Source organism: Aegilops tauschii, chromosome 5 (genome assembly GCF_002575655.3).
Source record: "Aegilops tauschii subsp. strangulata cultivar AL8/78 chromosome 5, Aet v6.0, whole genome shotgun sequence".
In the NCBI taxonomy this organism is placed as follows: Eukaryota; Viridiplantae; Streptophyta; class Magnoliopsida; order Poales; family Poaceae; genus Aegilops; species Aegilops tauschii.
In genome coordinates this window covers 157,195,434-157,211,932 of record NC_053039.3, presented here as the reverse complement: position 1 = coordinate 157,211,932, position 16,499 = coordinate 157,195,434, and the positions used below count along the sequence as shown (strand labels likewise).

General features: G+C 43.5%; 2 long non-coding RNA genes across 10 annotated transcripts; both read left to right on the top strand.

Moving 5' to 3' along the window:
• Window positions 1-5,020: 5,020 nt before the first annotated feature.
• Window positions 5,021-10,411, top strand: LOC109753960 (uncharacterized). 9 transcript variants are annotated; one of them, XR_002230592.4, is made up of 8 exons: window positions 5,032-5,800; window positions 6,054-6,448; window positions 6,641-6,729; window positions 7,051-7,239; window positions 7,608-7,890; window positions 8,038-8,156; window positions 8,256-9,866; window positions 10,068-10,411. It is a non-coding gene; the product is annotated as an uncharacterized lncRNA (long non-coding RNA). The 9 variants fall into 9 exon arrangements; XR_002230593.4 differs by having other exon boundaries at window positions 5,034-5,800; window positions 6,054-6,216; XR_005756811.3 differs by having other exon boundaries at window positions 5,021-5,800; window positions 6,054-7,239; window positions 8,256-8,612; window positions 9,738-9,866.
• Window positions 10,412-11,538: 1,127 nt separating this feature from the next.
• Window positions 11,539-12,403, top strand: LOC120963906 (uncharacterized). The gene is made up of 2 exons (XR_005755595.1): window positions 11,539-11,890; window positions 12,014-12,403. It is a non-coding gene; the product is annotated as an uncharacterized lncRNA (long non-coding RNA).
• The last annotated feature ends 4,096 nt before the right edge of the window (window positions 12,404-16,499 follow it).

The following is a 16,499-nucleotide window of genomic DNA, read 5'->3' as shown; positions in this document are numbered from 1 at the left end:
ATAGTCCAAACATCATAATTTTTCAATATACTATTCAATAATTCTTCAGCTTGTCCAACAGTTCATTCCCTGAAAACACAACCAGCACAACTATCTAGGAAATCCCTAGAAGCATCGGTTAGTCCATTATAAAAGATATCAACTATTTCATTTTTCTTAAGAGGATGATCAGGCAAAGCATTAAGTAACTGGCAAAGCCTCCCCAAGCTTGTGGGAGACTCTCTTCTTTAGTTTGCACAAAGTTAAATATTTCCTGTAAGGCAACTTGTTTTTTATGAGCAGGAAAATATTTTGCAAAGAAGTAATAAACCATATCCTGGGGACTACGCACACAACCAGGAGCAAGAGTATTGTACCAAGCTTTAGCATCACCCTTTAATGAGAAAGGAAATAATTTTAGAATAAAGTAATAGCGAGTTTTCTCATCATGAGTAAAAAGGGTAGATATATCATTCAACTTAGTAAGATGTGCCACAACAGTTTCAGTTTCATAACCATGGAAAGGATCAGATTCAACCAAAGTAATTAACTCTGGGTCGACAGAGAATCCATAATCCTTATCATCAATAAAGATAGGTGAAGTAGCAAACTTAGGATCACATTTCATTCTTGCATTCAGAGATTTTTCTTTATACTTTTGTAGTAGTTTCTCTAGATCATCTCTATCATTGCAAGCTAGAATATCTGTAGTTGTTTCTTCACTCATAACATAACCTTCCGGTACCTTAGGCAATTCATATCTAGGAAGGATAGTTCTAGCAGGTGTCTCAGGAGTTTCAGTTTCAAGCTCATCATCAGATTCAACAACATAATGTTGTATTACTCTAGAAATTTGTTCATCAAGAAAATCACCAAGTGGCACATCATCATTATCAAGCAAGGTACTAGCATCATCATGAGCATCATTCATAGTAGAAGTAGCATCATCAATAACTTGTGACATATTAGAATTCATAGCATGTGGTGGTGTTGCAAGTTTACTCATAACAGAAGGTGAATCGAAAGCGGAACTGGATGGCAGTTTCTTACCTCCCCTCGTACTTGAGGGAAAGATCTTAGGCTTAGGATCCTTCAGATTCTTCATAGTGATAATATGATAATAATCCCAAGTGACTCAACAAATATAGCTATGCTCCCCGGCAACGGTGCCAGAAAAAGGTTCTTGATAACCCACAAGTATAGGGGATCGCAACAGTTTCCGAGGGTAAAGTATTTAACCCAAATTTATAGATTCGACACAAGGGGAGCCAAAGAATATTTGAAGGTATTAGCAGCTGAGTTGTCAATTCAACCGCACCTGGAGATGAATTATCTACAGCAAAGTGATCAGTAGCAAAGTAGTTTGATAGTTTTCATAGTAGTGACAGCAGCAATAGTAACGGTAAGAGTGATAGCAGTAATTTGTAGCAAGTGTAACAGTGATGATAGCAATAATAATGCAGCAAGATCAATAAGGATAAATTCGTAGGCATTGGATCGGTGACTTGTTGGATGATATTCATCATCTGACAGTTATAACCTAGGGCGATACGGCACTAGCTCCAATTCAACGATACAATGTAGGCATGTATTCCGTAAATAGTCATACGTGCTTTATTAAAAGAACTTGCATGCCATCTTTTGTCCTACCCTCCCGTGGCAGCGGGATCCATATTGGAAAGTAAGGGATATTAAGGCCTCCTTTTAATAGAGAACCGGAACAAAGCATTAACACATAGTGAATACATGAACTCCTCAAACTACGGTCATCACCGAGAGTGGGCCCTGTTGTTGTCACTCCGGGGGTGTCGGATCATAACCGTAGTAGGTGACTATAACTTGCAAGATCGGATTTAAAACATGGATATAATGATGAATTCATAAACGGTTCAAATCTAAGTTCATGGCACCCGGGCCCAAAGTGACAAGCATTAAGCATAGCAAAGTCATAGCAACACCAATCTAAGAACATAGTGGATACTAGGGATCAGGCCCTAATAAAACTAACTTGATTACATGATGAATCTCATCCAACTCCTCACCGACCAGCGAGCCTACGAAGGAATTACTCACTCCCGGTGGGGAGCATCATGGAATTGGCGATGGAGAAGGGTTGGTGATGACGGGGAACGAAGATCCCCCACTCCGGAGCCCCAAAATGGACCCAAGATCTGCCCTCCCGAGGAAGAACAGGGCTTGGGTCGGCTCCATCTCGTGGATCGCCATAACTCTTTCTCCCTGATTTTTTCTAGAAATATGTGATTTTATAGTATCAAGGGGGTCGTCAGCGGGGCACCAGGTGGGTACAACCCACCTGGGCGCGCCAGGAGAGGGGGGCACGCCCTAGTGGGTTGTGCCCAACCAGGGCCCCCTCTCTGATGGGTCTTGGCTCCAGAAATTCTTAATATTGATATAAAAAAATCCTCGCAAAGTTCCGTTCCATTCCGAGAACGTTCATTTCTGCATAAAAACAACACCATGGTAGTTCTGCTGAAAACAGCGTCAGTCCGGGGTTAGTTTCATCCAAATCATGCAAATTAGAGTCCAAAACAAGAGGAAAGGCGTGAGAGAAAGTAGATACGTTGGAGACGTATCAAGCATGTACCTGGGCCGGATTCATGTGAGAGCCTCCCTTCCAGTTAATTATGGGCTCCTCTATTGAGCCTTCATCAGTGGGTTGCATGTTATCAACAAGTGGAAAATGTGTTCCCTAAGAAAAATAGTATGCGCTACGTACGGTACGGGGCACTAAAGGATCGTACCATGCAACGCCTTCCAAAACATTGTGTTTGTCGTTCTAAAAACACATTTATTCAACCAACAGACGAAATATACTACTGATTGTACATTGAAAACAGCAGCAGTAGCAACCAGGGCTGGGGGTGCAACAGAAGTAGTAAGCAGGCTAGAAGAGTAAAGACGCAGCTCTCTCTTCCAAACCAAACATCAGCCACCATTACAAAAGGGCTACCAGAATAGAACAAGTGTATGCATCAAACTAAATAAAGATCCTACTGCACCAAGTGTACGCATCTAACTATCTGGCTCAGTTAGACGTTACTATTTATTAAGCTGTGGAGATTGGCTGGCGGCTTGAACCAGATGGGTGCCTGACGGGGCAAAACTCCAGCCAGCAGGTCAAAGTCTGATACTTGCGACCCTCTCTCCTACTTTGGGCTGCAGAGCATGGCGACACATATCAGGGGATGGTGCATGCAGAGACGCATGGTACGCTATGCACACAGTTTTGCCTGATGAACGAAACCGCGCTGCCATCATGATCCTTGCCATCGGTTACCTCCTAGTTAATAGGATAATTCAGTCCGAGAAACAGAGAGCGTGTACCAAGGCTACTTACCAGCCTCCAGTTAAAAATTCCTGAAGGCCCAGAGAAGCTGGGATCATGCTCAAAGACCTTGAAGTGACTGTGATTGTATTCCGCGAAACAACACGTCCGGTACGTGCGAACGATCATCAATCATTCGCCGTCGTCTGATCGAGCCAGGAACCACCTGCAACTGCCATGCCGCTTTTCTTTGAAAGGTTCTGGGATTAGGAAGGGTAGGGACACCAGGCGGCCTAAAACATGATATCAAGTTGGTGTCAAATAAAAAAGGGCTCTTAATGTAGTCCATCTTAATAACAACATGTTATGAGCATGAATATTTTTCAGTAAATGTTGATAGTAATATAAGCAAGCCATCATGATATCATAGGAAAGTAACATACTGCTGTAACATCCGTTTGTAGCGATGACTGGAGTAGGCCAGCAACATGTCCAGCCATAGAAGGAGTCGACAGCGTAAATGAAGCCCTTGTGTTCAATGGCATCAGAGAACCATGGAGGATGTATGATCCTGTGATGGATGTGCAGATTTATCCACTTACCGCAGTGACCTGTCAGATAGGCGAGACCGCGGTTGAAGAACGCAATTAGCCTGAAGTCTTCATAATTCGCAGATCTTGTGGGCACTTGGTAGATTACAACCTTGAGCAAATCAAACTTGGTATCATGTTGGCCACTGTAAGGTTCCGAGTATTTTGGGCCGCGGTGCCAAAGCAGTGCAGTGTTAATTGAAGGAAGGGGGATCAATCGCCGGGTGTAGACCTCCACGAGCATCCAGCTGACGCTACCGTCGACGAGCACCATCCAAGACGTGTTCATACCGACCCAGTACATACCGTTAATGTAGTTGAGGGTGACGGGGATCGGCTCGCAGTCAAGAGGGTTGATACTCGCCACCCTACGATCATTATGTTGCGTGACATGCCGTTTCTGAAGATCAGGCGGCATCAACAAGTAGGGAGCTGGCTTAAAAAGCTCCGGTCTGAGGGCTTTGAGTAACGGTACAACCCCGACGAGCACGCGGCGAGCGGCATGGTACTGAGATTGTCCACACGCGAAAAAATGAGCTTGATTACCTCTGTGGGGAGCGAATTCCAGCCACTCTTTCAGCGGACGCTGCTCGGTTCTGCCATTTTAGTGCTCGGGTTTCGGGAGAGGGGGGAGGCGCCTTAGGAGGGATGGAAGATTGGACGATTATGTGCAGACAAGGATGGAGAAGCGAATATGTGCTGTGGGAAGTGGACAGGTGATGATGACTACAGCACGCCGCTTGACTTACGAGACACATACCAGCAGCGTAGGGTCATATTGATGCTAGACAACTTGCTTGAGTGATCACTGTACTGGTACTCCCTACAGTACCTACTACTATGCCCTAACTTGCTTGAGTAGAGTAGTAGTGGAGTAGGACTTTGCTCTACTACTAGCACCGGAGGATTAGTATATTCTAATCTCTACTCCTAATGGAGCAGTTGGTAGTCTCCGCCGGTCAATTTTCGTCCCACCAGGAACGGTTTTTTTTCGTCCTCAATCCCACCTCGCGCATCCCATTGATTCCCCCCTCCGCCCTCGAACCAGGAAAGAAAAAACGGTATGCTCCCACGATGTACAGTGCTAAACCCTCCGGTTGATAAAAAAACTCGCTCTGAAAAAATCTACGAAAATAAACCTACGAAAATTAGCCAGACGCTCGCACCCTCGTGCCCTCGATTGACTTGCCCGCACGAACGTGGCTCCGTCCCTCCCTCGAACCCTAGCTACCCCTCGTCTCCCCGCCTCCAGCCGCACCCGCCGCCGCACCCCAATCCCCGATCTGGCTATCCACCTCACGACGACGCCGTTGCCCTCTCCGTCTTCCTCCTCAAGACGTCACCATCGCCTCCCCTCCTCCATGATTCGGCCATGGCCACCACCGATGCCCTCCTCTCCATCGCTGTCGCCAACCCTCAATCTCCATCGATATCCTCCTAGATCGACAAAGGGAGACCTCCACCGTCGCCGTTCTTCTTCCTCCCCGACCTCCCGTCGCCGTTCTCCACGGATCTGGCCGTGGCCACAACCGACGCTGCCGGTTACATGGAGGAGCTCACCCCGGCCTTCTCCATGGATCTGGTTGATCTGAAGGCGGGCGGCAAGGCGGGGCTCGCCGAGCGAGGTATCCAGGCGGGGGTCGCCGGTGACGACGAGGAATCCGGAGCGAGGGATCCAGCAACCTAGGTAGGAGCTCGCCGGACCTGAGCGACGACGGACGGGCGCGTGAGACGGAGGGATCTGGTGCGGTGGCATGAATTCCTTGCAGGTAGAGGCGGGTCTCCATGGCTGGCAGGGAGAGCTCCAAGCCATGGCGGGGCTTTAGTTTTCCCTGGTAGAAAAGAGAGAAAGAGGAAGATTCAGGGAGGAGGAGAGGTAGGGAGAAGACGGTGCAGGTGCGAGCTTGGGGAAGAGGGATCCTAACATCAAGTGCTTAGGGAACATGTGCGTACATCCTTGCTCCTTTTCTTCTTTCAGTTTTAGGTACTTTCCAGCAGGCGTGTACATCCTTGTTCCTTCTCTTCTTTCGATTTTAGCTACTCTCTAGTATTCAATTTGCATGTAGAACAAAATCTGTCAGCAGTTCTCAAGTAAATGAACCGTAGAGAATCAACTAGATATTTTACTACTGTAAGCTATGGAGTACTGAGAATGGCATTTATATTGCTGCAAATGCAATATATGATTTATGCAGCAGAGAGGATGCCGCGAGGGGAGAGGAATGGTGTAGTGAGATTGAGGAAGACAGGACACATCGGGACCCGGGAGCTCGAGAAGAGGCTCAATCGATCTCGACAAGAAGTGATCTCCCCTTGGTGACAGTACTAGATGGCCTCTCTAGGCTCCTGCCATTGACCTGGGTATGTGTATATATTTGATTTCTTCAACGGTTTATTGATGCACAAGTAAGCTTGCAAAGCGACCTGGGTATGTGGATAGATTTCACTTCTTCAAGGGTTCATTGATGCACAAGTAAGCTTGCGACCTGGGTATGTGGATAGATTTCACTTCTTCAACGGTTCATTGATGCACGAGTAAGCAAAGAGGCATCCTGCTTATCTAGCTTTCTGTCCACTGCTGTCCATGCAACTGGTAATGACTAGCAGCCAAGCTTTAATTTTTTTTTCATACATCCGGCCTCTAATCCCTGGCTATTAATTATATATTTAAGCAAACACAAGATGACGAGACATCATTTAATTTTAAGAGAATCAATAAATTATTGGAACTGAAGTGGTCATAAATATGATGGTTTGATCTGTAGGCCTCTTATGTTTTTTCCAGAAGCAGAAAAGATAGAAGAATCTCATCTCCTTCTGGCGGAACGGCAGAGGGCTTGGCTGCTACCAGGGTGATCCAAAGGGTGTATCTAGGTAGCATGTTTGTGGCCTCTTGCACTAACGTGATTAATGGTAGCTTCAATTCCATGACATGATTTTTGCAGCTGTAACAATATGTTTCATGCATGAGGACATATATTTGCATCCTATCTTTCTGTCGAGTTAGTTCCAAATTACAAATGTTTGTGCTATCACTGACAATTTGGTGGAAAAAGATGAGTCGTATATACACCCAGTGTAAGCTTTCACATCAGCCGTTGCTCTTGACTGTCTTTGCAAGTCCATAGATATAATTTATTATGATTTTCCTTTACTCATAGTAAGTACTGAATATTTTGTGCTTCAACCCTTTAGGTGTTAATTTCTGTGATGTGGCTAGCAAAGTTGGCCACAGGTACAGTATAACCATCATGATCTGCAGAGGGATATCACCTAGGTGCATAAATCATAATCATTCAGTTTTTATTTGGCAAGCTGGAGCTACCTGGAACTTTCAATTTTGGTGCCAAGATGGATGGATTCAACTGGGTGACCCACTGTCAGGTATTGTTGTTCAGTTATCCTGAGGGTAATGTGGATATGTTCTATTTGAGATCAAACTTGGTATTGCTAGAAAATATATATGTGATGTGCACTGAGATTTCAACTATATAACAGCAGTGATAAAACACGCCATTTCCCTTGCTATTCATGATCACTTGAACTAGCTTACCTTATAATAATATTTCTATCTTGCACCACGAGGGTTGTTCAGTGGCAATATTCGCTCCGCCGAAGGTAATAGTGATGCACCTTTGCTAAGAAGGTTCTTTCCTATTCAATGCAATGACAAGACGCTGAAACATCATGGTGTCCATGCTAAAAGATAATGATTCACCCCCTGGCTTCTTATTGTTGTATCCTCTTGGCAGGGCGTGGCCGCGGCTGCGGCGCGGGCAGCAAGGACAAGCGCCGCAAGGGAGCCGATGGGCGTGGGCGTGAACCGGGGAGAGGAGACCGTGGCGGAGGAGATGAGAGAAGGCCACCATCTTCTTTTCCCCCCTCTCCGACCAGAAACCCCTATCTATCCATCCGACGAGAGAAGACTGCAGGCGGAGGAGAGGAGACGCGGGTGAGGTAAGAGGAGCCAAATCCCCATCATGTTCCTCCCCACGCGCCGCCGACCCATCCGCGGCATTCTTTCTGGTGTGCCAGGTAACCGAATCCACGTACCCCTACCCGTACCTTTTTTGGGGGTTTTTGTTGAACTGTTTTGGGGCTTTTGATTTGGGGGCGATGTTGACATGATTGTTCGAGGAAGGGGAATGGCTTCTTGTGCGCTCAGTTTGTTGTTGTCTGCAGGGGAAACAACAGCAAGATGGTGGTGCGGGTCTTCGGGTATGGGTCCCTGATCTGGAACCCCGGCTTCGATTAGAAGATCCTGAGATTCATCAAGGGCTACAAGCGAACGTTTAATCTCGGTATTCTTGGTTGCGCCTAAATGATTTGAAGCAAATCTGAACCTGTAACTGTAGTTCTTGGTCTGAAGATATCACATCTCAACTTTTCTTTCTCCGCAGCTTGCATTGACCATAGAGGCGCACCTCAGAATCCATCCAGCACCTGCACCCTTGAATTCGAAGATGAAGAAATATGCGTAAGTTGACTGCATCCATTAATCAAATATCTACAACACATTGTACTGATGTGCTGAAGTTTCGATGATTTCGATTGGTCGCTGACATAACCTCCTATTTCTCCTTTTGTTTATCGGTATTCAACGTGAGGAATTTCATACATTTGGTGTGGTGCTAGCAAATATAGTGACCAAAGATATGATGAGAAAGGGTGGAGCTGAGTATGCCACTCATGGATATGATTATTTCCCCTATGTTCTTTTTGGCAATCCACTTCATCACTGACTCATCTGTGTATGGGTGAGCTAACAAGCCTGTATTATGTCTTCCCTCTTTCTTTGTAAGTGAAGGATTTCAGATTGCTGCGCATTATTCAACTGCTATACTTGTGAAAGAGAAATGTGCTAAACTACAGTACTCCCTCCGTCGCATGATGAGTTTCAACGACTCTTATTTTGGGATGGAGGGAGTAGTAAATTACTTTTCGTTTTTTCTTTGTTGATCTGATAATAATTAAGTTTAAAAATATGTCATCTTGTATTTCACTAATAGGGTAGAGCCAAGGTGGCACAAGTGTGTGGCCATGGTTTTCTTTTATCGTTTTATCAAATCAATGGAAATATATCTGCACAGTTATGGATTGCTACTACAAATAATGCTTTAAATAATGGCATCTTCTCAGCAACCCTTCATGCACCCCCTCGCGAGAACCACCGAAACATTCCCAGGAAATTCTTCTCGCTTGCTGCAGCCCATGGTGCACCATCCGATCTCTGTGTGCTGCACAGTTATATGTGGTCTTATATCCTGCACGTGTGTTGCAAGTGTTTCTCTCTACTTTGTGCTCCAAATTTGTTTTTCCTACAATATGGAAGATTAATGTATATATTCTTCTAAAGTTATAGTACATTCATGGTCTGTGTATATCTATTTGTATGCTGCAAACCTGAGTCGGGCAGACAGCAACTAATTTCTTCATTTGCTATCTTTATACTCAACTTGATTGGCAGACTTCAGGTAATTCGTGTTCGTGTGGTAAGAATTGAACTCAGGTGCTGCTCTTTTACCACTTTCTTGATGCAAATAGCATCAAAGGACCTGTACTGCTATGAATTACATCACGGATTATGTGCTACTTTATTAGTTAAAGTCTCTTTGTTCAGTTAGTTCTCTAAAACAGAACCACTTCTCCTGGTGTATATGTTTCTTGGCAACATTTGGTGTAATACTAATCTTCCAGAGATTGTTGTAAGAAATAACTATATTTAGTATCTTTATCTCATCAATGGGCTAATTCTATAAAAAGAACTAATAAGGAGATTTCTTAGCAGTACTGTATATGTTTGGAGCAATGAGGTAATTTTATCCTATGTTACTTTCTTTCTCTTGCATTTCCTAATTTTGTTTTCCACTCCATTTTTTTAGGTTCCAAAGTTTGGCCACAACTAGCTTGATTCGGAGACATTTCGTATTAGGAGTTAAACTTTGGTTTGGAGGCATTGAGCTTTGCCAGTAACTAGCTTTGTTACTTGGTATACTTCTGTCAGCATTCAGGTAAACAACTATCTACCACATTGTTTAATCTGGGGTTTACCCGGTGCCAAGTGTACTATATTGCTAGATTTAACTTTAACCTATGTGTTGCTCCGTATGTATCTCAGCATAAATGGTTCATCATACTAGGATTTAATGTAGTGACCTTACTTCTGTTGCTTCTTGGTGAATATAAATTATATTGCGTTTTCATGGAAGCAGGAGCCCCGTAGTTGTGTAGCGGGTCGCGGGAGAGGCAGCCGGTGAGTGCGAGCTGGACGGGAAGGTGATGCCTGTGATGGCGAACCATGCCGGCGGGCAGGGAGGGTCGACGCTCTAAATGTACTACCTGATAGCTTGTCTTAGTCTTTATAAAAGTGCATATCTACAACATCCTTTCATTTATTTGGCATATCCTACTTTAAACAGTATCCCTGACTCGCATCGATTTCAAATAACTGAAGTATCTTCTCTGCTCATGTTTCCACATAAAGACCAATCATGTATATGTACTGATGGCAGCATGCATTCCAATTTAGAGAGTTTCCAATGCTTTCCTTTTTTCACATCCGTGCTTATCTTGTATTGTTTAGCAACGAGATCAATAGTAGCACTTGGCCAGAATATGAATGTTCAGTGCTTCTGAATTTCAATGACAAGTGGTACTGAATTTTAACTAAGTGCTTCTGATATGTCAATGACAAGTGGTACTGAATTCTAACTAAGTGCTTCTGAATTTCTTGTGATGAATGGATTTTCTGAGTGTAAGGCCCCGTTCGGTGTCCATCCGCTCCACTGCTCCGCTCCGGGAGCAGACGGAGCTGCAGTGAAAAGTCTTGGAGCGGGCGAAACGATGCTCCGCAGATCCGCGGATTTCAACGAGCCAGCGCATTGCCGAACGGGGCCTAAATATTGATGATTTGGTACAACATATAGGACTGCTATTTTTTGATGTGTTAAGGACTGCTAAGTCTGGATTTTAATGTATCAAATTCGGTAGTACTGAATATATAAATGCTGTTTGTACTCTTTAATGACTAGAACAAAAACTTCTGTTTGTATGTCTAATGGCCGAGTCTCGCCTTTATGTTCTGTTGCGCTGAATGCCTGGGCGTCAAGTGTTGGGCAGTTTTCATGTCAAAAAGAAAAGTGGGGGTTGTTTTCACTTGCGCCAATGTTTGGATGGCTGAACTGGGCACATGTTGCTGTGAATGCAGTCACTGGATCCCAGTCCCGCCTGCCTTGGCTTCCATCGTACGCCTGGGAGCCGGACCAAGAACGTGTGGAAGCCGGTCCATGAAAAGTGGTAAACAGCGAGACCATAGAGTACCAGCATGGGTCCAACAATAAATGATGACTGTTCCATGTCAGAAACACTGTACATAAAGCGCCCACCCTATATCAATACGGCTCATTATACCCTTTTGATGGCAAATCCCTATGAGGACCAACGATGAAGATAATATGACTATATAGTGGTATGACAGATATTGAATTTTCGAAACTTCTTAGTGCATATTGTTTAAATTCTATGTGCAGGCTGCATTATTATTGTCCAATCTAAATTACATCTAAGACTTGAATAGGGAATGATGCCTCCTTTAATGAGTGAATTATATGGGGCGTGCTACGCGTCCGCCGGCTGATCTTTTTAACAGATCAGCCGGGTCGCTAGCCAAAATGACGTGTTGCATGAAGCGGCTGAATGTGTCTTCACCATTGCAACACAGACTTTGTTGCAAAATTATTTTATTTTTGCAACACGAGTCTTGTTGCAGCAGCTGTTTTGTCGCAATTTTTTATCTTTTACGTGAGTTTGTTTTGCAATTTTTGCAACTAAGGTCTTGTTGCAGAAAAATTTCCGCAACAGAGATTTTGTTGCAAAACATAAACTGTCATAGTCCATTGCAACACCGCGTCTGTTTCAGAAACATAGCACTTGTTGCAGAAGCGTGTTCGACGAAGGATGGTATGCTTGCCCTCAATTGGACACGTGTCACACAGGGAAGGTGGCGGACGCGGCCACTGCGATCCGCTGGGTGATGGTAAGCATTTCCCAAATTATATAGTGTAGTTGCATCTTATATTCTGTTTAAGCATATAGGTGTGTGCTTCCTCGCTTTTACCTTGTAAGTTGTCCTCAATTTGTTGTTTCTGTTTCTGTTTAGGTTTGGATTTTTTTTCATCAACCCGCAAGGCCCGTCTAGTTGTGAGCTATGATGAATTTGTTAAGCGTTGGAGGAGAACATTGCACATCCGAGCTACACTGAATGTAGTGAGGCAACCATGAATTGGGTATTTCACATGAGGGAGGGGAGAGGAGAGGAACATTATCATTTTCATGCTTTCGATGATAATTTCAATTCATAGTTTCTCTACAACACACGAGCGGTACTGGTGGGCTCAGGATGAATGTGGTGCCGACAGAATCACTAGGCACTGGATGGGGAGGCAGTTGTCACCCTTGTCCCTCGCTTGCTCCCTGAGAATACGAGTTCATAGGGTCGTGAGTTGCTGCGGATTTGTTTTTATCACTTTTACAGTATTTTTTAATCTCATACCGAGTCATTTTGTAGCTTTGATTTCCCATATATGCCAGCCTAAATATCCCATGGTCAACATATTTGCATGGTTAGTGGACATTGTCCCTTCATTTTGTATTCAGTGATGGATGAAAAGTCTGAAATGGCAATTCTGCTGTATTATTCAATTTGACCTAATATTAAGTTTTTTATATTGCCGATAGAAATAATTTTTTTCCGCATGATTTAGGAAGTGCACATAGGTAAGTGAGCATATTCTGTAGTTCTTTCAGAGGTGAAAGCACATTCATGTTGCCTTCGAAATTGCTATCTCTGAAGCATACGCACATTGCGCTAACAACTAGGCGGAGGTTCAGTCATCATAGCTGTTAGTGACCGGTCCATTCGACCCTGCGTATAGGGACGGTTTTGGGTGCCAGGATGTCGATGCTCTCAAGTGGGGTGTAGTGGAGGTGATTGGATCGACGAGTGAAGAGAGAACACAAAAAATTGGAGGAAGACCAGCGACAAGCGAGTTCAACTAAAACATAAATTTCTTGTTAGTTAATCGCAAAGGCACTCCCTTGGAACTAACATGCATCATGACCATACTAATACATTTTATTTGTATTATCACTATATATTCAAGATAATATTAATTTAGCAAATTGCAGAGATTTTTTTGGCTATTTTTTTGTTATGATCTGGTGGAATGGTAAAGAATTAGTTTCTGGTTTGTATAGTGAGTATTCCCTGTTACACATATTAAGACCTTCAACCTGAAGGATTCATGCTAATTGCATATATTGCTTGTGCATGATGGGTACGAGTTGAGGAAGACGTTTTTATTATACTTGCTCAAATATTGTGCCAATGAAGATAAATACAACATTTCTGATATTGTGCGAGAATTTCTTACGTGCATTAAATAGATCTTAATTTGTAACCGATTTTTAGTTAGATCGTTTTCTATGTATGCATGGCCAAATTGACTTTTTGTTATCGATTTACATTGCAAGTGAAGTGGATTTAAATTATTACTCGATTGTGCCCTGCTATCTTTCTTTATATATGAAATTTAACATGCATTATGCTTACGTAATTCCAGCAAAATATTTCAAAAGCCCGTGGCAACGCACATGCATTGTACTAGTCTAAAATAGTTACAAACTTCAATGCCCGAGCGCGGAACAACTACGAACCGCCATCGGTGCTAACTCCAATCCCCAGCAAACGTTCGCTGGCAGACATCGCAGTTGCAAACGCCCGCGACGCAGTTACAGTACGTGTGTAAGGGTGGCGGTTTTGTCAAATACTATGGCTTAAAAACAGGCCACCGTCGGATGGAAATTTGACGGTTACGTGGGATTCGCCATGATTGAGCTCGTGGTGAACAATCGCCAGATATCATTACCGAAAAAAGGTTAAAACACCCGGGGCTATAACTTGCACCGGCTGACCACTAACAATGATACTAACATAGTTGTAAAATGGTCAAAGACCATGCCTACGGGGTGTTTGGAATTATATGCAAAAAAACTAGCAAGATGCACGTGCATTGCACGGAACATCAAGATACATTTTTTTTTACAAAACACCTGTTGTGATTGACCCATGCAGGAGTAATCCCATGTGTAAAAACTAATGATATCTCGAGAATTTTATCGGAAAAAATGGTATCTCGACCATTTCATCGAAAAAATGATATCTCGAGAAAGATGATAGATAAGGTGAGGAGGAGTGGGGCGTGGTGGTGACTGGTGGTCGGACTGGGCGGAGGCCTGGGGATGGATGGCGTCGGCAGCGGCCACCATGCCAGATTGTTCCAGAGACTTTCTTTTTTAATTGCTCAGCAATGAGGTTGTGGGAGATAAGGATGAACGAGGCAGGGCCTTATCTGCAAATGTGGAGAGAGGTGTGGTTATCTTTTGTAAAATTGTCATAGTTTGCTTTCTATTCGTCAGATTTAGATCGGACGGTCAATACTATAAGATGGCAGGCACACCATTATCACCAACTCGGTTTTTTCTCTACTCCTAATCCTATATTACTTATACTCCTATAAAAAGACTCAGTTGGTTATGATGGTGTGTCTGCCATCCGCCATTTCTGAGCATTAGATCTGCATCTAACAGCTGTGATGTAAGTTGTAGCCTTTTGTAACAATTCCCACTTCTCTGCTCCAGTTTACACAAAACCCCTTAGTATCTTGAAAACAACCACATTCCTCCCTTACCTCATCAAAACAGCCCAAAGAATATATTTGGAGTGAAACATAAGATATTTTTAGTGGTATGTATATCAAAACTAAACTGTTTTCTTTCGAATTTGTGAATATGTATTATTCTACTTTGGATCCGTTGCAACGGACAGGCTCATTGGTATAAAGGTTTATCTCTTGCATCGTCCGCAACGAACACCTAGTGTACTGGTCCGGGCCAGATGCTTGCAGCGCGATGGCCTGAGTTCTAATTCTGTCCTAAATTGTAGCTTTTTATATTTTTTAAATATATACTTCTTTCGCTACTGTACTGGGAGTGGAACCCACAGAGTACTTAGAATACAAGATTAAGGATGGATTTGTTTCTTTCTAACTTTCTGTATGAATCTGTAGCCAGCCTGCAAATCATGTACACTGTACTGACAGTGGAACCCACAGAGTACTTAGAATACAAGATTAAGGATGCAATTAACTTTTTATAGAGGGAGAATCATACACGCAATTAACTCAAATGGATTGGATGTGACTCTATTATTCTCCAACGGCAACCGGCAAATTTCCTCCCGCGGGCCGAAGTAGGTTTCTCGGTTTGCATGCGGGTTAAACGGAGGGGTTTGATGGAGGCGAGGAGGCGTGTTCAGCCGGGTGTGCAGTGGGTGGCGCAGTACTATTCGATTTGATCCGCCCATCTCTGTAGTGTGCGTCAGGGGCGACGCCGCTGACACTGACACGAGGCCGATGTACGGGTGCATGCTCACTGTTACTAAACCCTCAGAGGTACGTGGGTGGCGACACTGACTACATCAAGCTGACTATGGTATGATTTCCCCCCAAGTGGTTTACGGGGACTCCAAGGAGGTTCACTTGGACATATGCATTACCAAGTTAAATGTTGATCATTAGTCTTCGCTCAATGTAATCCGCTGTCTAAGCATGTGGAGACTTCCATGCATGATCTTGCTCTATTGGAGTATCGCACATGAATAAAAGTGTATCCATTTATGGTTTAGTCTAGAATCTTCCATGTATGAATTTTTAATACAGTACTGGTGAAAGATTTATGATGAACCATTTCTTACATCTCCTCTGCCCCCTTCCAAGTCATCCTGATTTAATCCCTCCGTCTAGGTGTATAAGGGCATGGTTAATACTTAGTAGTATAGCCAAGTGTTGACTATAAGAAAGTGCCATGTCATCTGTAGCCAACATGTATAGTAATTGATACTCAAAAACTAATTCTTAAAGATCATTTCTTGCAAAGCACAATAAGTGTTATTTCTTCACAAGTTTTGGATGCAGGTTGAACAGTTGAACGCTTTTGTTTGCAAAAGATACTTTTTTATCTATTTCACCCGGATGTTTGCGAGCTCTAGAGATTAAATAATATCCGAAGAAACCTATTGATAGCCGTTACACATGAGATGACCCCCACATCCTTTGTCAAAATAAACAACTCCCCGCTCAATGCATTTCACTGTTCCGTGCAACGCACGGGCACCTTACTATAGATTAGTACGACCAAAAATTGATCTAACATTATATATAGTACGATAAATGCTGATGCATGTCACCTAAAATTATATCATTGAAAACTATGTTCAAATACGAATCCAACGATATAGTTTTTGTTGACATGCACTAACATTTTGTCAGTTAAATCTTCAGTCAAATTCAATGGGGGACTAATAAACCACGACCGATGTAGTACTAGTGTAGAGGGCGGCGCTACACGCGAGTCTCACCCCGCTCGTGGCGCGGTAGTAAAGCCATCATATCACAAAACCCAACCACTCCCAGTAATAAGTGGCCTGGTAAAATAAACGGACAAGCAACCATCGCATCCCTCCGTCTTTTTTGCATTTCATCTCTCTGCATTTACTTTCTCCGGTTCATCTCGCACACTTGATCCCT